We start from the raw sequence: 22574 nt of genomic DNA, 5'->3' as shown, positions 1-22574 counted from the left end.
TGTGCTTAGTGCTGGCTCCCTTCCTGCAGGCCACAAACATGGTGAGCAGGGACCATGCTATGGTCTGCGAGTGGGTGCCCCTGGTTTCTCTGCTGAACAGGGCCCTCGATGCTTTGCTGGAACAGGGAGCGGCAGCCTTGGACCAGCAGGAGCGGCAACCAGCTGCGCAGTCCACCTCTGAGGGGGAGGAGGAGGAGGACTTGGTGGAGGTCCCTGACCTGGCTGCTGATGAGGGGGATCAGCACAGCGCAGCTGAGTTGGTGCGGGGGTGGAGAGAGGATGAGGCGGCAGAGGAGGAGGATGAGGACAGCACTGACGTCGATGTGCCAGCAGACGTGGCCCGCCTCTTCCCAATGGCAGCGCACATGCTGACGTGCCTGCGCAGGGACCCCAGGGTGATCCAGATGAAGCAGAGGGAGGACATCTGGATCAGCATGATGTTGGACCCACGCCTCAAGGGGAAGTTGAGCCAGTTCCTGCCGCCTGCAGGAGGAGACCCAGCGCAACAAATAAGGAGCTTGCAGCAGGCCCTTGTTGAGCGCTTGGAGGAAGCCTTCCCCCAGCCTTCCACCCCCACTGTCCAGCAGCCAGCACAGAGGCAGCAGCAGGTGCCTGCATCCAGCAGCAGCAAGCGCCCCACAGACCTGCTGTCTCTCAGCCACGAGCTCTACAGGACTGTAGAGGCTCCGGCAGCAGTGACTAGAGAGGAGATGCATGCAGCAGCATCCTCCTCCGGTCACAGCCAGCGCCTGACCCGCATGGTGGCTGACTACATGGGGTCGTACAGCGGGCTTGACAGCGATGCCCCTGTTGATCCCATGGAGTATTGGGTCAAGCGCATGGAGATCTGGAGCGAGCTAGCGCAGTACGCCCTGGAAGTGCTGTCCTGCCCCCCTTCCAGCGTGCTGTCCGAGCGCTGCTTCAGTGCAGCTGGTGGCGTGGTCACCGAGAAACGCTCACGTCTGTCTCACAAGTCTGTGGACAGACTGACGTTTCTGAAGATGAACCAGGCGTGGGTGGAAGGCGAGTTCCTGGCCCCTGTTGTCGGCGAGAGGGGGACATGAACTGGCTGCCGGAACCATCGTTAATGTGCCTTACCACCCTTTACCACCTCCTGGCTCCTGCTCACTAAGCCAGCCTGGTTCACTTTGACTATTACGTCGCCTGCAGCCACACATTTTACACCTACAGTGGGCTGCTGTGTACTGCCCTTCTGCTGTCTGTCTGTGTTTCCCACTGCCAGGGTACACAGAATTACCTTCTTCTGCTGCCACTCTGCCACCAGCTATTACGTCAAACAATAGCTATATTGGTTGCAAAACCAAAACCAAACAAACCATTAAAAAAAAAAAAGGTTTAATTTTTCTGAGGTGCCCGGGTTGAAAACTGTGTTGTTCCAGTTGTGTATTGGACACAATGTGGGCTGCACGACCGCTGTCTGGGACCTCCTGTTGTGTTTATTTACAGCCCTGGTATCACCGCTAGGTACCAGGGCTATTATGTCACGCTGCCTACCTGCTGCCACACTCACACTACTCCTCCATTCCTCCTGCTGCTGCTGTCTGTCTGTGTTTCCCACTGCCAGGGTACACAGAATTACCTTCTGCTGCCACACTGCCACCAGCTATTACGTCAAACAATAGCTGCTCACATAATTACTCCTCCATTCCTCCTCCTGCTGCTGCTGCTGTCTGTCTGTGTTTCCCACCGCCAGGGTACACAGATTTACCTTCTGCTGCCACTCTGCCACCAGCTATTACGTCAAACAATAGCTATATATCTGTGTAATTGGTTGTAAAACCAAAACTACAAAACCATTACAAAAAAAGGTTTAATTTTTCTGAGGTGCCCGGGTTGAAAACTGTGTTGTCCCAGTTGTGTATTGGACACAATGTGGGCTGCACGACCGCTGTCTGGGACCTCCTGTTGTGTTTATTTACAGCCCTGGTATCACCGCTAGGTACCAGGGCTATTATGTCACACTGCCTACCTGCTGCCACACTCACACTACTCCTCCATTCCTCCTGCTGCTGCTGTCTGTCTGTGTTTCCCACTGCCAGGGTACACAGAATTACCTTCTGCTGCCACACTGCCACCAGCTATTACGTCAAACAATAGCTGCTCACATAATTACTCCTCCATTCCTCCTCCTGCTGCTGCTGCTGTCTGTCTGTGTTTCCCACCGCCAGGGTACACAGATTTACCTTCTGCTGCCACTCTGCCACCAGCTATTACGTCAAACAATAGCTATATATCTGTGTAATTGGTTGTAAAACCAAAACTACAAAACCATTACAAAAAAAGGTTTAATTTTTCTGAGGTGCCCGGGTTGAAAACTGTGTTGTCCCAGTTGTGTATTGGACACAATGTGGGCTGCACGACCGCTGTCTGGGACCTCCTGTTGTGTTTATTTACAGCCCTGGTATCACCGCTAGGTACCAGGGCTATTATGTCACGCTGCCTACCTGCTGCCACACTCACACTACTCCTCCATTCCTCCTGCTGCTGCTGTCTGTCTGTGTTTCCCACTGCCAGGGTACACAGAATTACCTTCTGCTGCCACACTGCCACCAGCTATTACGTCAAACAATAGCTGCTCACATAATTACTCCTCCATTCCTCCTCCTGCTGCTGCTGCTGTCTGTCTGTGTTTCCCACCGCCAGGGTACACAGATTTACCTTCTGCTGCCACTCTGCCACCAGCTATTACGTCAAACAATAGCTATATATCTGTGTAATTGGTTGTAAAACCAAAACTACAAAACCATTACAAAAAAAGGTTTAATTTTTCTGAGGTGCCCGGGTTGAAAACTGTGTTGTCCCAGTTGTGAATTGGACACAATGTGGGCTGCACGACCGCTGTCTGGGACCTCCTGTTGTGTTTATTTACAGCCCTGGTATCACCGCTAGGTACCAGGGCTATTATGTCACGCTGCCTACCTGCTGCCACACTCACACTACTCCTCCATTCCTCCTGCTGCTGCTGTCTGTCTGTGTTTCCCACTGCCAGGGTACACAGAATTACCTTCTGCTGCCACACTGCCACCAGCTATTACGTCAAACAATAGCTGCTCACATAATTACTCCTCCATTCCTCCTCCTGCTGCTGCTGCTGTCTGTCTGTGTTTCCCACCGCCAGGGTACACAGATTTACCTTCTGCTGCCACTCTGCCACCAGCTATTACGTCAAACAATAGCTATATATCTGTGTAATTGGTTGTAAAACCAAAACTACAAAACCATTACAAAAAAAGGTTTAATTTTTCTGAGGTGCCCGGGTTGAAAACTGTGTTGTCCCAGTTGTGTATTGGACACAATGTGGGCTGCACGACCGCTGTCTGGGACCTCCTGTTGTGTTTATTTACAGCCCTGGTATCACCGCTAGGTACCAGGGCTATTATGTCACGCTGCCTGCCTCATTGACTGCATGCTGCCACACACTCATCCTCCTCCTCCTGCTGCTGAATTTACCTCCTGCTGTCTGTGTGTTTCCACTGCCAGGGAGCACATACAATGGCGCTTCCAACATGCGTGCGCCACCAGCTATTTGTTGTTACGCTCAAAAATAGCTGCATTTCTTTAAAAAAAAAAAAATGAAAAGAGAAATAAGTGAAGAAGAAGACGATATAGAAGAAGATGAAGAAGAAGAAGATGAAGAAGAAGAAGAAGAAGATGAAGAAGATGAAGATGAAGAAGATGAAGAAGAAGATGAAGAAGATGAAGATGAAGAAGATGAAGAAGATGAAGATGAAGAAGAAGATGAAGAAGATGAAGAAGAAGATGAAGAAGAAGATGAAGAAGATGAAGATGAAGAAGATGAAGATGAAGAAGATGAAGAAGAAGATGAAGAAGAAGATGAAGAAGATGAAGATGAAGAAGATGAAGAAGAAGAAGAAGAAGAAGAAGAAGAAGAAGAAGATGAAGAAGAAGAAGAAGAAGATGAAGAAGATGAAGAAGAAGAAGAAGAAGAAGATGAAGAAGATGAAGATGAAGAAGATGAAGAAGAAGATGAAGAAGATGAAGATGAAGAAGATGAAGAAGAAGATGAAGAAGATGAAGATGAAGAAGATGAAGAAGATGAAGAAGAAGATGAAGAAGATGAAGATGAAGATGAAGAAGATGAAGATGAAGAAGATGAAGATGAAGAAGATGAAGAAGAAGAAGATGAAGAAGAAGAAGATGAAGAAGAAGATATAGAAGAAGAAGAAGATATAGAAGATAAAGAAGAAGAAGAAGAAGAAGAAGTATATACAGTACTGAACAAAATTCTGGACACAACTTCTCTTTTCACCTTTTTTTTTTTTAAAGGAACATCCCCACATAATCACTTGCTGTTGTTACTTGGAAAAAAATATGTTTCTTGCATCATTCACCCTCAAAACAAGTGTTGGGAAGCTATTTAAGGCCAATTCGAATAGTCAGCTCGAATAATGAGCTCGAATACCGACTCGAATAGTGAGCTCGAAGTCCGAGGTCGAATCGAATAGTAAAATTTATTCGACTCGAATATTCGACTGACCTCGAATAATTTACTATTCGAATTCGACCAAACTCGAATTTTAAAAAGGGGTATTTGAGCACCACTATCTAACAACAATAGAACAATAGCAAATCCCCCACCTGACTCCAGTAAGGCCGGGTTCACATTAGGACGCATCCGTCTGTACGCTTGCATTCCGCTCCATTAGCGGAGCGGGAACGCAAGGTCCCGACATGTCGGGAACGTCCCTCCGATGAGCGGAATGCAGGGAACGGAACGGAGCGGAACGTAGCAATATGAACTTTCCCATAGGGAAAGCATTGCTGCAGCTGCTGCGTTCCGCTCATCAGAGTGGAACGTAGGCTGAAAACAGCCTAATGTGAACCGAGTCCAATCACAAAACAAACAATGCAGGAACAAAAAACATTTTGCAAAAAAATGCAGTTATATTCAGTTACAATATATCATGGATCACATTCCGTCATACCATTTTTGTGTAGTTCTCCTTCCCTAGACTGCACTGCATCTGGAGACCATTCAAATGCAGTACACATTTTCCCTGGAGTGTGGAGATGGAGTAGAACAGAGAAAAAGCTTCAGAACCAAAATACTTTGGGCTTATACAAGATATTAAGCTCCGCCCTCAACTATTGTATCCTTTGAGTTTCTTGCACAGAGAGTATGAGAAGTTGTGGTTTTCACTAGAGATGGCATTAACTTCCGATTTTCGGTTCGCGAGCCTCGAACTCGAACTTCTGAAAAAGTTTGTGAACCTGCGAACTTTTCGAACCGCAATAGACTTCAATGAGCAGGCAAACTTGAAAAACTACAAACACTGTTTCTGGCCACAAAAGTGATGGAAAAGATGTTTCAAGGGGTCTAACACCTGGAGGAGGCATGGCAGAGTGGGATACATGCCAAAAGTCCTGGGGAAAATTACGGATTTGCTGCACAGCAGGGTTATAATCCCTAAATGGCAGAAATCACATTGCATTGCTAAATTGGAGGCCTAAAGTGTTTGAAAACATCTTGTATGTGTATACATGGATCAGCAGTTAGTGGAAGTAGTGTACTGCTTCACACTGATAGACCAAACTCACTGTGTAACACACCGCAAACAGCTGTTTGTGTAGTGATGGCCGTGCAATGGCGAGAGTGCAGGCGATGGCGGTTTTCAAGCTCATATGGTCGGGCTGAGGTAGCTCAATGACAGAACAACTGTCCACAATAAAGCAACGACCTTATTATCTTGGGTCAGGTGTGGGTGAACACACTCATATAGCCGGTCAATGCTTTATTGTGATACGCAAGCCTCTTCACCGCGGCAAGGTGACGATCACAAAGGGGAATTGACACATGTATATGCTTTTGTTTTGTTGTTGCTGCCGCAGTGCAGGCAGAAAAATTAGGCAGGCATGAACACGCACCAGAAAAAAAATATTATTGTTTTTATTAGCAGCCACTGCTAGCAGCGGCCTTAAAAATTCAGGAATCCACCTGGAGTCCTGGTCTGGACCCTGTTGGTGGTGGCGGAGAAGGCAGTCAAGTGGCCTGCAGGCAGAGATGCTGTGTGGGGACTGACTTAGTCTTCGGACAGGCAGCGGCCGGCAGGCAGAGATGCTGTATGGGGACTGACTTAGTCTTGAGGCAGGCAGTCACACGCCGTGCAGGCAAAGATGCTGTGTGTGGGGACTGACTTAGTCTTCGGGCAGGCAGTAGCCCTCCAGGATCCATGCCTCATTCATTTTGATAAAGGTGAGGTACTGTTCAGAAGAACATTAACTCTGGAAAGAGCAGTTTTGGGGTGCTTTTCATCAACAAATATCAGCAAGGAGCAGCCTAACAGACCTCCTAACTATCGCTTTCCCTATCTCTCTAATGTCTCTCCCTTCTCTCACTAATACAGCAGCACACAGAGTGAGAACATTGCCGACGCTGCTGCCTTTTATGAGGGGGAGGGAGCTCCAGGAGGGAGTGCAGTCTGATTGGCTGCCATGTGTCTGCTGACTGAGATGTAGAGGGTCAAAATTTAGCCCAATGATGTAGTATAGGTGGCGGGTCGAACTCGTTAAGTTCTCCGGCAAACCGTTCGGGGCATCTCCAGTTTTGACTCCCAATGATTATATGGAGGTGGGCCACCATGTCATCCCACTGGCATGGGCGTCCGCACATATGGCAAAATCGGGCATCTGTCCGACCCTGGCCGCCCACTGCCCCCCCCCCCTGGCTGCGTGCCCGTGCAGCCAGCAAGAGGGGAGCAGCGCAGAGAAGAGGGAGAGCTATGGGCACAGTGGGGAAGGGCGGACTTCTCCCCCCCCCTTCCTTCACCTTGGGGGGGCTCTCCCTCCCTCGCTCTCCCCTCCGGAACGAAGTGTGCAATTGGCTGGCAGCGGGCGGAACTTACCTCGTCTCGCTCCTGCGCCGGAAGGTCTGGTGCCGCACTCTGGTCTGGTCTAGACCAGACTAGCGGCTAATCCATCCGGCGCCTGCGACGAGACGAGGTAAGTTCCGCCCACTGCAAGCCGCTGCACACTTCGTTCCGGAGAGGAGAGCGAGGGAGGGAGAGCCCCCTAAGGTGAGGGAAGGGGGGGGGAGACGTCCGCCCTTCCCCATTGTGCCCATAGCTCTCCCTCTTCTCTGCGCTGCTCCCCTCCTGCTGGGGCACACCTGGCTACTTATTCTGGGGACATATATACCCTGCCTACATATACTGGGCACATATACCCCTGGCTACATATACTGGGCACATATACCCCTTACTACATATACTGGGTACATATACCCCTGGCTACATATACTGGGCACATATACCCCTGGCTACATATACTGGGCACATATACCCCTGGCTACATATACTGGGCACATATACCCCTGACTAAATATACTGGGCACATATACCCCTGACTACATATACTAGGCACATATACCCCTGCCTACATATACTGGGCACATGTACCCCTGACTACATATACTGGGCACATATACCCTTGACTACATATACTGGGACATATACCCCTGCCTACATATACTGGGCACATATACCCTGGCTACATATACTGGGCACATATACCCCTGACTACATATACTGGGCAATATACCCCGGACTACATATACTGGGCACATATACCCCTGGCTATATATACTGGGACATGTACACCTGCCTACATATACTAGGACATATACACCTGCCTACATATACTGGGACATATACACCTGCATACTGGGACATATACACCTGCCTACATATACTGGGGACATATACACCTGCCTACATATGCTGGGACATATACACCTGCCTACATATACTGGGACATATACACCTGCCTACATATACTGGGACATATACCCCTGGCTACATATACTGGGACATATACCCCTGGCTACATATACTGGGACATATACCCCTGGCTACATATACTGGGACATATACCCCTGGCTACATATACTGGGGTCATCTATACCTCTGGCTACATATACTGGGGACATATACCCCTGGCTACATATACTGGGGACATATACCCCTGACTACATATACTGGGCACATATACCCCTGACTACATATACTGGGCACATATACCCCTGACTACATATATGGGGCTCATATACCCCTGCCTACATATACTGGGCAACATATACCCCTGCCTACATATACTGGGCACATATACCTCTGGCTACATATACTGGGCACATATACCCCTGCCTACGTATACTGGGCACATATACCCCTGGCTACCTGTTCTGGGGACATCTCTATGCCTGGCTACCAGTTCTGGGGACATCTATACCGTTGGCCACCTATTCTGGGGAAACCTATAGACCTGGGGCTACCTATTTTTGGGGAACCACTGCTGTCAGATTGAGTGTATTTTGGGGAACTGCTGCCAGGTGAGAGGTGTCTACCATATTAAGGGGGCATTCTGCCTATTTATGTGAAATGCTGTCTATTTATGTGCCTCATGACTGCTGAATTTTTCTTGTTGGGGGCCTCATGGTTACTGACTTTGTCTTGTTGGGGGCCTTATGATTGGTTGGGGGCCTCAAGATTGCTGAATTTGTCTTGTTGGGGGCCTCATGATTGCTGAATTTGTCTTGTTGGGGGCCTCATGATTGCTGAATTTGTCTTGATGGGGGGGGGGGCTCATGATTGCTGAATTTGTCTTGTTGGGGGTCACATGATTGCTAACTGCGAGACTATGGAAAAAGCTGAATCATCATCATATGAGACCATAGCATTAAACCTACTTTTTCCACTTTTTAAAACAGAAAATGAAACTGGGAGGTTCAAAAAAAATAAATACATTTTTCAGGAGTAGGATGGATGAAATTGTTTATCTTCACAGTTTATTTTCAACTTGGATTTTCCATAATGTTCATGTATGAGTTATATGTAGGTAGAAAAAAACAAAGTGTTATAAAAGTAATACCTTTTAAAGAGACACTGAAGCGAAAAAAAAATATGATATAGTGAATTGGTTGTGTACTATGAATAATTACTAGAAGATTAGCAGCAAAGAAAATATTCTCATACTTTTATTTTCAGGTATATAGTGTTTTTTCTAACATTGCATCATTCTATAATATGTGCAGATTACACAACACTCAGCATTCAAAATGATTCTTTCAGAGCAGTCTGTGAAGTAATGGCCTCTCCTCTAGCAGAGGAAAAGTAAATAGTCCAGGAACAGTTGAGATAATAAAAGTCAGATAACAGCCCTCTCCACGACTAACATAGTCGGAGAGCTTAATGGCTTGTTTGCATAGAGATAACAACTGGAGTTTCTCAACTCTTCCTGTACTGGAAACAATTACACTGATGTATCTGATCTTAATGTTTTATTTCTTAGCTGTGCTACACATACAAATCATAATATCATCATTTTTTTTTTTCGCTTCAGTGTCTCTTTAATGGCTAACTGATTAAGTTAAATAATGCAAGCTTTCTGGGATCTAGTCCCCTTCTTCAGGCATATTTCTAGATGTTAGCTGTAGTAAAACACTGATGCAGGGAAATGGCAAACATGAAGATGGCAGTTGTACTGGTTGCTGTTTAGCAGTTAGATGTCAGGTGATCAGCAGGCTGGAGCCACGGTACAGAAACATTTTTACTACTATCATGTATGAGTTAAAACGTTTGTATTTAGTTTAAATTGCTGTTGGCACTTTGTGATAGTAAAGTGACTTTGCAGTTTGGACACTTGACCTCTAAAAGGTTCGCTACCACTGTCCTAATCTAATGTCCCACCATTGCTTAGTTCATGTAAACTTGTCTCCACCCACGACCACACCCACATTCTGGTTCGTGACCACACCCATTTTTCATAGCCCCATTTTACACCACCCCAAATTTTCGGCGCGCCGCCCCTCTTTTTCCTCCCCCCCTTTTTGCCCCCCCCCCCCTGGAAAATTTTCTGCGGACGCCCATGCCCACTGGTTGGCCTCCTGCTCTCAACGCTGGGAGGATGCATGGCACCTGCGCCACTTACACTCTCCGTTTGCTGCTTTGGATGGTTGAATACTTATAATTCGATTTCCACTGACTTTCACACTTGAGGACCAGAGGTTTATACCTCCATAGTGACCAGGCCATTTTTTACAATTTGACACTACACAACTTTAACGGTTTATTGCTCAGTCATACAATGTAGCACCCAAATGAGTTTACCCCCTTTTCTTCTCACAAATAGAGCTTTCTTTTGGTGGTATTTGATTGCTGCTGCAATTTTTTTTTAATTCTTTTTTTTACTAATTAAAAAGACAGAAATGATGTTAAAAAATAAACATACAGTTTAACTAATTGGCTTCCCTTTTAATTGGCCCTAGACTATGATACATACACTACACTACCCATACATAGACATATGCCTATGGTAGGGATTAGACTGTGAGCCCCTCCGAGGGACAGTTAATTGACAAGACTATACTTTGTGCAGCGCTGCATAAGATGTCAGTGCTATAGAAGTAAATTAAATACTGAAAAAATCAGCCTGCCAGCTCCGAACGCGGGCTGGCTGGCTGGCTGATTGATGGGGCCCGCTTTGTTTACCGACGGGAGCTCACCCACACGCAAGTGCAAGCTCCCGTCAAATGTCACTCCTCGCAAGATGACACCATGTGGTGGCGCGGAGGAACAACAGAGCCGCTCTCCCGCCGCCATATAGCGTTAGGTGGTCAAGAAGTAGTTAATATATCCCCAACCTCAACAAAAAAAAGCTTCTTCCAGCCCCCTGCAGTCCTTCTGTGCCCTCTCCATCATTTGGCAACGTGTTACGCTCCAGCTGTTAGATACAAAGTCAGTTCCCCATCAGGTCCGCCCAAATTATGTTGATTGGTGCACTGTTGGTGTGTAAGTTATTTAAAGAAAACCTGTAATGAGAAAAAGTTCCCCTGGAGGGTACTCACCTCGGGTGGGGAAAGCCTCTGGATCTGATCAAGGCTTTTCTTGTCCTTCTCGGTCCCACGGCAGTGGCGAAAAACCTCCCTGGAATGGCAGGGATGTAAATATTTACCTTCCCGGCTCCAGCGCAGGAGCAGTATCGGCTCTCCGCTCGGAGATAGGCGGAAATAGCCTGCTGCACAGGCGCAAGTCTCCAGCACCTGCGCAGTAGAGCGGACCCGACAGAGATCGGCTATTTTCACCTATCTCCGTGCGGAGAGCCGCAACAGCGCCCTCGCTGGAGCCAGAAAAGGTAAATAAATCAGCGCTTATCAGCGCTTGTCAACCTTGTCGAGGGAGGATTCCGGGATACTTCTGGGGAGCTAGTGCTGGATTGCCTGCAGCTACAGCAGAGGGGAAGCCTTATTGGGACCCTGAGGCATTTGGTGGTGCCGACCCATCTTTGAGCTTTAACATTACTGCTATGGGGTGCCTAGTTTCGGCGCTCAGCGCTGAGCGCTGTGTGCCGAAACCACCTTCTTCGCTATCGGGGACCTCAAGGATCCTCTGACAGATCTAGGGTTAGGGTTAGGTTAAGTTTTAACTTAAATGAGGTGTTCCCCCTCATCAGTGCAACACCTGCCTCAAGGGATCTCAACTTTTTGGTTAAATGGCCGCGTGCATGAAAAAAGGGCACCTTGAAAAAAGGGCCCGACTTATTAACAAATTTGGCGCCAGGTATTAACGAAATTTGCTAATGAGAACTATCGTTGTCAAGCTTTATTAATGATATTTACTGTTGCAAAAAGCAAACAAGATATATATCTATATATATAAAATCAGATGTATGTATGTATGTATGTGTGTATGTGCCGCGATCACGTGAAAACGGCTTGACCGATTTGAACGAAACTTGGTATACAGATCCCTTACTACCTGGGATGATAGGTTCTGGGGGTCTCGCGGCCCCCCTGCACACCTGGGCGGAGCTACAAACAGCAAATCAGATTTCACCCATTCATGTCAATGGAAAAAATGTAAAAGGCTGCCATTCTCACAGTGATCAAGCCAGAGTCCCCACACTTGGCACAGTTGGTCACTTGGTGACCGAGGTTACGAATCCAGGAAAGGTGGGAGGAGCATAACACAGCCAATCAAATTTTTAGCCGTTCATTTAAAAAAAAAATGTAAACCGCAGCCATTCTTAGACTGTTAAATCGCAGGGTTCTCAAACTTGCCACAGTTGGTCACTGGGTGAATGAGATTAAGATTCAAGAAAGTGGGTGGAGCCTACAACTGCCAATCAAAATTCACCTATTGATTTTCAAGGGGAATATTAAAACTGCTGCCATTCTTACACTGTTAGTGGCAGAGGCTTCAAACCTGGTACAGTTGGTCATTGGGTGACTGGGGTCCAAATTCACAAAGGGGCGGGGCCACAAACAGCCAATCAGATTTCCTTGCTGGATAAACTGCTTCCATTCACACATTTTTGATGCCAGGAACCTGAAAGCTCACAAACTTGGTAATTGAGTGACTGTGTGTCAAGGTTACAAAAAGTGGGCGGAGCCAAAAAATAAAGTTCACTAGGAAAATATAAACTGCAGTTATTCTTACACTGTTTCTGGCAGGGTTCTCAAACTTTGCACAGTTGGTCACTGGGTGACTGGGATTAATATTCAAGAGAGTGGGTGGAGCCTACAACAGCCAATTAAAATTCACCTGTTGATTTTCAAAGGGAATATTTACATTGCTGCCATTCTTACACTGTTAATAGCAGATGCTTCAAACCTGGTACTGTTAGTCACTGGGTGACTGGGGTTCAAATTTGAAAAAAGGGGGCGGAGACACAAACAGCCAATCAGATTTGTTTAATTTCAATGAGAATATACAAATAATTGATACCAAAAGCCCAAAGCTCATAAACTTGATCATTGAGTGACTGTATGTTAAGGTTAGAAAAAGTGGGCGGAGCCAACAACTGCATTTTATTCCAGGGGAAAATATAAACTGCAGCCATTCTTACACTTTTAACGGCGGGGTTCCCAAACTTGACACAGTGGGCCACTGGGTGACTGGGATTAATATTCAGAAATGTGGGTGGAGCCAACAACAGCCAATCAAATTTCACCTATTGATTTTCAAGGGGAATATTTACATTGCTACCATTCTTACACTGTTAATGGCAGAGGCCTCTTAGCTGTTAGGTGACTGGGGTCCAAATTCACTAAAGGGGGCGGAGCCACAAACAGCTATTCAGATTTGTTAGATTGATTTCAGCCATTCTGTTATTGGCAGGGTTCTCAAACGTGACACAGTTGGTCAATGGATGAATGGGATTAATATTCAGGAAAGTGGGTGGAACCTACAACAGCCAATCAAAATTCACCTATTGATTTTTAAGGGAAATATTGAAACTGCTGCCACTCTTACACTAATAATGGCAGAAGCCTCAAACCAGCTACATTCAGTCATGAAGTGGCTGGGGTTCAAATGCACAAACGGCCAATCAGATTACTTTACTGGATAAACTGCTTCCATTCACACAATTTTGATGGCAGAAACCCAAGAGCTTAAAACTTGGTCACTGGGATTTTCTGGGATTCATATTCAAAAAAGTGGGTGGAGCCTAAAAAGAAAATCAAAAGTCACCTGTTGATTTTCAAGGGGAATATTTACATTGCTGCCATTCTTGCACTGTTAATGGTACAAGCCTCAAACCTGGTACAGTTGGTCATTGGGTCACTGGAGTTCAAATTCTGAAAAGGGGTGGAGCTACAAACAGCCATCAGATTTGTTTCATCTCACTGGTAAATTACAAATTATTGATGCCAAGGACCCCAGAGCTCACAGACTTGGTCATTGAGTGACTGTGTGTCAAGGTTACAAAAATTGGGCGGAGCCAAAAACAAATTTCACTAGGAAAATATAAACTGCAGCCATTCTTACACTGTTAATGGCAAGGGTTCTCACATTTTGCCCAGATGGTCACTGGGTGACTGAGATTAATATTATGGGAAGTGGGTGGAGCCTATAACAGCCAATCAAAATTCACCTGTTTATTTTCAAGGGGAATATTTGAATTGCTTCCATTTTTGCTCTATTAATAGCAGATGCCTCAAACCTGCTACAGTTGGTCATTGGGTCACTGGGGTTCAAGGAGAGATCCAGAGCCACAAACAGCCAATCTGATTTGCTTAATTTCTATGGGAATATACAAATTATTGATGACAAAGACCCCAAAGTTCACAAACTTGGTCATTAAGTAATTGTGTGTTAGGGTTAGAAAAAGTGGCCGGAGCTAACACCAGCCAAATACATACCCGGGCAACACCGATTCATCAGCTATTATTCATATAAAATTACTCTATTGATTTTCAAGGGAAGTATTTCATTACTGCCATTCTTGCACTGTTAATGGCACAAGCCCCAAACTGGGTACAGTTATTTATTGGGTGACTGGGGTTCAATTGCAGAAAAGGGGTGGAGACACAAAATGCCCATCAGATTTGTTTCATTTCAATGTAAATTATTGATACCAAAGACTGCAAAGCTCACAAATTTGGTCACTGAGTAATTAAGTAATTGTCTGTTACTATTACAAAAAGTGGGCATAGCCAACACCAGCCAAATACATACCCAGGCAATGCTAGGTCATCAGCTGAGACAAATAAAAAATTCACTGAGAAAATGTAAACTACAGCCATTCTTACACTGTTAATGGTAGGGTTCTCAAACTTTGCACAGTTGGTCACTGGGTGACTGGGATTAATATTCATAAAAGAGGGTGGAGCCTACAAAAGCCAATCCAAATTCATTTATTGCTTTTCAAGGGGCATATTCGATTGCAGCCATTCTTGCACTGTTAAGGACACAAGCTTAAAACCTGGTACAGTTGGTCATTTGGTGACTGGGGTTCAAAATCAGAAAAGAGGGTGGAGCCACAGCCAATCAGATTTGTTTAATATCAATGCAAATTATTGATGCCAAAGACCGCAAAGCTCACAAACTAGGTCATTTAGTCATTGTGTGTTAGGGTTAGAAAAGTGGGCGGAGCCAACACCAACCAAATACATACCCAGGCAACGCCGGGCTATCAGCTAGTGTATATATATATATATATATATATATATATATATATATATATATATATATATATATATATATATATAAAACGAATAAATATTAACGTTAAATGTTGTTGCGTTTTTCGTCAATACTGCTTAACCCAACTCTACCTTCACACAGAACCCTTCCCTGGTGGTGCCTAAAACTAACCACTCCCTAGTGGCACTGGCGCCTAACACTAACCCCCCCTAGTGGTGCCTAACCACCCCCCGGTGCTGCCTAACCCTAACCACCCCCCCTGGTGGTGCCTAACCCTAACCACCCCCTGGTGGGGCCTAACCCTAACCATCACCCCTAGTGTTGCCTAAAACTAACCGCCGCCTAGGTGGTGCCTAACCCTAACCAGTCCCCCTGGTGGTGCCTAACCCTAACCACTCCCTCTGCAGAAACACCCTTTTACATATATTAACGATAATTCCTTTGAAAACGTAAAATCTGTAAGGGGCTTTGTAGAGTAAAAGCATGTGCATAACTATAGGGGTAAAACATCTGTGACTGCAAAGGAGCCTAAGCTGCTAACCTTCCCTTCCCTTCCCCAATACAGGAATCCATCCCAAAGAACAGATGTTTTTGATGCTACACTTGTTATGGGTGTGAAGTAGAGATGGCCTGAACGGTTCACATGCGAACGCGCGAACTTCGGTGGTTCGTGTTCGCCACCGAACGCAAACTATATGGGAATTCCACGGGCCAGGGGGGGGGGGGGGGCAGCGGGCGGCCAGGGTCGGGCAGATGCCCGATTTTGCCATATGTGCGGACGCCCATGCCAGTGGGATGACATGGTGGCCCACCTCCATATAATCATTGGGAGTCAAAACTAGAGATGCCCCGAACGGTTTGCCGGAGAACTTAACGAGTTTGACCCGCCACCTATACTACATCATTAGGCTCAACTTTGACCCTCTACATCACAGTCAGCAGACACATGGTAGCCAATCAGGCTACACTACCTCCTGGAGCCCCCCCCCCCCCCCCCTTATAAAAGGCAGGCAGCGTCGGCCATTTCCCTCACTCGTGTGGCTGCAGTAATTAGAGAAGGGAGAGCTTGCTACCGAGACATTAGGGAAAGCTTAGTTAGGCTCTTGTTAGGCTTGTTAGCTTGCTCCTTGCTGATACTTATTGCTAAAAAGTACCCCTCAACAGCTCTTTTGAGAGCTAATGTTGTTCTTGTTATTTATTTATTTTTTTGTGAGTTCACAGACACTTACATGTACAGCCCTGTCAGTCAGTCGCAGCTGGCCCTTGGCCCCTTGCTAATTCTTACTGTGCCACTGCAAGGCCCAGCAAATTCAGTGCCTACCATTTCACTGCACGTGTGTGACAGCTGCACATTTGTAATACCAATCACTGCATACCTGTTCATGTTTACTGCACCTGTGTGACAGAAGCACGCAGTGTTATATACCAGTCACTGCACCTGTTCATGGTGCCTGTGCGTGACAGCTGCACATTTGTAATACCAATCACTGCATACCTGTTCAGTGCACCTACCTACGTGACCGCACGCAGTGTTATATTATATACCAGTCACTGCATACCTGTTCAGTGCACCTGCGTGACAGCACGCAGTGTTATATTATATACCAGTCGCTGCATAACTGTTCACTGCACCTGTGTAATTGCACATTGTTGTACAAGTAGTCACTGCAACCTTTTCACTGCACCTGTGTAACCGCACATTGTTATACCAGAAGTCACCTTTTCACTGCACCTGTGTAACCGCACATCATATTAGTCAAGTCAGTGCATACCTTTCACTTCATTCCCCCCAATATGGACAAATCAAGAGGCAGAACCAGAGGCAGGCCACCTAGAAGATCTGTTCGAGGTCGCGCTGTCGTGATTTCGTGTGGCTCTCAACCAAAGTACAGGGTTGAAGGCACGTGCCATCAACCCCCAATATTGTCAGGACGTAGTTGACTATTTAACACAGAACACCTCATCTTCCTCAGCTTCCGCACGGAAGCGTGACATATCTTCCTCCTCCTGCTCTGATTCTGGCACCCCACTTAACACTCCGTTGGCAGTCCTTACCAAAGTGCCATCATCACAGGCAGGGCTGGGACAAGGTTCCCCAGCACCAGAGGCAGACTCCAAAGTACGATAACGTTTCCGCGTGCAAACGCGAATTTTCGCGCAAAACGATATCGATTTCGCTGTAAAATTCGCGTTTGCGCGCGAAAACGTTATCGAATGCGGAAATTCACGCGAAACCGGCCGTGCTAACAGTTAGCACCCTTTTGTGAATCAAGCCCACAGTATACACACACAAACACACACACTACAAACAGTACACACACATACAGAACACACACAGGTCACACCCAAAGTACATACAGTACACATAGACACAGGTCACACATACAGTACACACACACATGTCACACACAGAGTACAAACAAACACAGTATATACACACACACGCACACAGTAGACATACACACAGTACAAACAGGACACACACATACAGCACATACAACACACACACGCCACACACACACAAAGTACATACAGTACACACACACACACACACACACACACACACACACACACACACACACACACACACACACACACACACACACACACACACACAAACACACACACTACAAACAGTACACACACATACAGAACACACACAGGTCACACCCAAAGTACATACAGTACACATAGACACAGGTCACACATACAGTACACACACACATGTCACACACAGAGTACAAACAAACACAGTATATACACACACACGCACACAGTAGACATACACACAGTACAAACAGGACACACACATACAGCACATACAACACACACACGCCACACACACACAAAGTACATACAGTACACACACACACACACACACACACACACACACACACACACACACACACACACACACACACAAACAAACACACACACTACAAACAGTACACACACATACAGAACACACACAGGTCACACCCAAAGTACATACAGTACACATAGACACAGGTCACACATACAGTACACACACACATGTCACACACAGAGTACAAACAAACACAGTATATACACACACACGCACACAGTAGACATACACACAGTACAAACAGGACACACACATACAGCACATACAACACACACACGCCACACACACACACAAAGTACATACAGTACACACACACACACACACACACACACACACACACACACACACACACACAAAGTAGATACAGTACACATACACACACACACCACATACACACAGAGTACAAACAGTACACACACATACACAGTACACATACACACAGTACTCTCATTCATTCTCTCTCCCTCTATTCCAATCCCCCTCCATACCTGCTTCATTCATGCAGGCATGTAAAAGCAGCTGGGTTCCACTCCCCTTCAGCCATCCGAGTTCACGTTACAGTGCTTTCAGGCAGGCACTGTTCCTCCCCCGTCCGTGTCCAGGCACAGCTCACACTTGCAGAGAAAGTCTTCAGGCAACTCTGCAGGAAGCCGACACCACTTCCGTTAGAGCAGAAGCCGGCTTCCTGCTGTTGCCTGGTTACATGATGCCCCAGCCGTGCCTGGGATCTCTGTGATGACAGCGCGGCTATTATGGAGCAATGGGGCGCACTGCACAGGCAGCGGACACTGGAGAGATTAGCTCAGTGCCAGAACCAGCTGCAGGTGGGTGGCGAGGTGGATTGCGCTCTCTAGTGGCTGCGCTCATAGGCTACAACCTACCCAGCCTCTGCCTCGGCCCGGCTCTGATCCCAGGGCTCAGCGGTGTGGAAATGTTTTTGTGTGTCTGCCTCAGATGAGAGCAATGCCATCTGTACTCTCTGCCACCGAAAATGTAACCGTGGAAAGACCAAGACCGCATAGGGACAACTACCTTACGAAGGCACATGATTACAAAGCTCAAACTGCAATGGGGTGACCACTTGAGGAAAAGCAGCACACAAAAGCAAAGCCACACGTCGCAGTGTAAGATACAATCACGCAATTATTTCTCAAAAAAGGCGATACCCAAACTGTACCGTGATGTTGAAAGGCAAGTGGTGTCATCTCTGGCACACAGCGTTGGGTCAAGGGTCCATCTGACCACGGATGCCTGGTCTGCAAAGCACGGTCAGGTCTGCCCGAAGACTAAGTCAGTCCCCACACACAGCATCTCTACCTGCACGCCGTGTGACTGCCTGCCCCAAGACTAAGTCGGTCCCCACACAGCATCTTAGCCTGCAGGCCGCTTGACTGCCTTCTCCGCCACCACCAACAAGGTCTAGGACTTCAGGTGGATTCCTGAATTTTTAAGGCTGCTGCTAGCAGCGGCCGCTATCATAATTTTTCTGATGCGTGTACTAGTGTTGGGCGAACAGTGTTCGCCACTGTTCGGGTTCTGCAGAACATCACCCTGTTCGGGTGATGTTCGAGTTCGGCCCGAACACCATCAGGTGTTCGGCCAAACCGTTCGGCCACATGGCCGAACTAAGAGCGCATGGCCGAACGTTCCCCGAACGTTCGGCTAGCGCTGTGATTGGCCGAACGGGTCACGTGGTTCGGACCCGAACGCGCTCTGATTGGCCGAACGGTCACGTGGTTCGGGTAAATAAATACCCGAACCACGTCATATCTCAGCCATTTGTCTGTGGGTTTAGCTTTGGGTAGGCAGGCAGGGTAGTTCGCTCTCCAGCCACGCTAGCCAGGGTCCCCCCCCAGTCATTGTGTGTCGCTGCTGGGAACAGTAGTACACCGCTCGCTCAGCCACACTATATATAGCATTGTTTACTGCCACTGTGTACCTCGCTCAGCCACACTATATATAGCATTGTGTTTACTGCCACTCTGTGTACACGGCTCAGCCAGACTATATAGCATTGTGTGTACTGCCACTGTGTACCTCGCTCAGCCACGCTATATATAGCATTGTGTTTACTGCCACTCTGTGTACACGGCTCAGCCAGACTATATAGCATTGTGTGTACTGCCACTGTGTACCTCGCTCAGCCACGCTATATATAGCATTGTGTTTACTGCCACTCTGTGTACACCGCTCAGCCAGACTATATAGCATTGTGTGTACTGCCACTCTGTGTACACGGCTCAGCCAGACTATATAGCATTGTGTGTACTGCCACTCTGTGTACACCGCTCAGCCAGACTATATAGCATTGTGTGTACGTACTGCCACTCTGTGTGCACGGCTCAGCCAGACTATATAGCATTGTGTGTACTGCCACTGTGTACCTCGCTCAGCCACGCTATATATAGCATTGTGTTTACTGCCACTCTGTGTACACGGCTCAGCCAGACTATATAGCATTGTGTGTACTGCCACTCTGTGTACACGGCTCAGCCAGACTATATAGCATTGTGTGTACTGCCACTCTGTGTACACCGCTCAGCCAGACTATATAGCATTGTGTGTACTGCCACTCTGTGTACACGGCTCAGCCAGACTATATAGCATTGTGTGTACTGCCACTCTGTGTACACCGCTCAGCCAGACTATATAGCATTGTTTACTGCCACTCTGTGTACACGGCTCAGCCAGACTATATAGCATTGTTTACTGCCACTCTGTGTACACCGCTCAGCCAGACTATATAGCATTGCGTACTCTGCCAGTCAGTGTGTATATTGCTGGGATCAGTAATACTCCACTCACCGCCAACCACTATATGAGCTCACCATGAGTTCCTCAGAGACCTCCGCTGTGAGCAGCACTCCCAACAACAGCAACAGCCAACGCCCCACGCAAGCTATAACATCCACCCCAGCAGCCAGTGGTCAGCAGCAGCCCTCCCCGGAGGAGAACGTTGTGTCCATCGGTCCGTCGCCAGAGCGATTAATGAGGGCTGCCATTGAGGAGATGATGGGGCCTGATGTGGAGGAGGAGGTCTGGCTCAGGCCAGCATCCCAAGTTAATGTTGAGGACGATGAGGGGTCTGTGTCTGGGGATGTTGGGGTGGCAGAGGTGGTGGGTGGGTCAGACTTAGTAGAAGAGTTGTATGATGAGGATGATGATCGGGACCATCTGTATGTGCCTCAGAGTCCGACCCCGGAAAACATGTTGTATCGTGTGTTTAGGTACTAAAATCTGCGTTCCCACTTCCCAGTACTGCCCGCAGTGCCCGGGTCCACGGATCCATATAATTTTTTGGGCAGCACTATCAAACTGTGGTACTATGAGTGAGTTGCCATGGTCCTTCTGTGCTGCCTGTCACACTCACCGTCTGTCTGCAGGTGGATTGTTCAACACAGCTACGCCATCTGACATGTAGTCCTGGACCTTGACCATCTTCTCCAGGCGATTGGTGTTGGAGGACGTGGAACTGCCCGATTGCTGTTCTGTGGGCTGCTGCATGGGTGTCAGAAAATGTTCCCACTCCAAGGACACTGCCAATACCATTCCCTTTTCGGCACTAGCAACAGCTTGTGTTCTTTGTTGCCCTCCTGGTCCTCCTGGGTTTGCTGAAGTCAGTCTGTCGGCGTACAACTGGCTAGAGAAGGAGGAGGATGTCAATCTCCTCTCTAAAGTCTCCATCCTCAAGGGCCTGCTGGAATTGTTCCATTTTTGACCTGTCTGACACTTTCTTCAATCAGTTTTTTAACATTGTGTTTGTATAAACTGGGTATAAACCCAGTAATTGGTGTTGTCCAGATTCCAGAATAATGAATAATAATGAATAGTGAATAATGCGCGGGCCGTGTTCAATGCAGTCTAGCATGAATTGAGCCATGTGTGCCAGAGAGTCCTGCCAGACTCCTCTGTCTTCATGTTCTTGTGAGCGTTGTGATTGTTGTGATGCACCATATTCGTCACCAGCATCACTTTCTTCCTCTTCTGCTGTCCATTCCCGCTAAATTGTGAAAGTCCAACGTGCACCGCTCTGTCCCTCGGCAGTGGGGGCATCCAATTCCTGCTCCAACTCCAGCTGTTCCTCGTCCTGTTCTTTGTCATAGCTGGGACCAGCGTTTCCTGAGGCAGGTTGCCTGATGTTGGTATCATCACGCTGATCGTTTTCATCTTCAGAATCCCCCACTTGCATCATGCCAGCGGTTTCCATCTTCAACATTGATTTCTTCAGTAAACACAGCAGTGGTATTGTAATGCTGACTGTAGAGTTGTCACTGCTCAGTCACGCAACGTGGATTGCTCAAAATTTTGGAGGACTTGGCAGAGATCCAACATGGTGGCCCAATCAGATCCACAGAAGCTTGGTAGCTAGCTGCTGGAATGCGCCTCAGCACTGCGCAAAAGCGTGCTAGCATGTGCAGCGTAGAATTCCAGCGCGTAGGGAGGGACATCACCCAGCGAGCGATGGTGCGCTAGATTAAAGCGCTCCTGCATCTCTTGGTGAGTCCTTCAGAAGCGGTACTGGACTTTTAACAATGTTTTTTTTTTTCCTTCAACAGAAGATCTGCCACGTTGGAGTGAGGAGGACGCCGCCGACCCCGACACCAAGCTGAACCCCGGCGAACTCCAAGCAGAGGATCTTCAGGAACCCTCAAGGCTTTGAGCAAGCTGAGGAGGATCAGCAGTCCCGACGAGACCTCTCCTCATATGCGACTGAGTGCAGTGGAGCTCCCCAGAACAACCTCTCAGTC

The sequence above is a fragment of the Hyperolius riggenbachi genome, chromosome 9, assembly GCF_040937935.1.
Source record: "Hyperolius riggenbachi isolate aHypRig1 chromosome 9, aHypRig1.pri, whole genome shotgun sequence".
In the NCBI taxonomy this organism is placed as follows: Eukaryota; Metazoa; Chordata; class Amphibia; order Anura; family Hyperoliidae; genus Hyperolius; species Hyperolius riggenbachi.
This window is presented reverse-complemented; position numbering follows the sequence as displayed.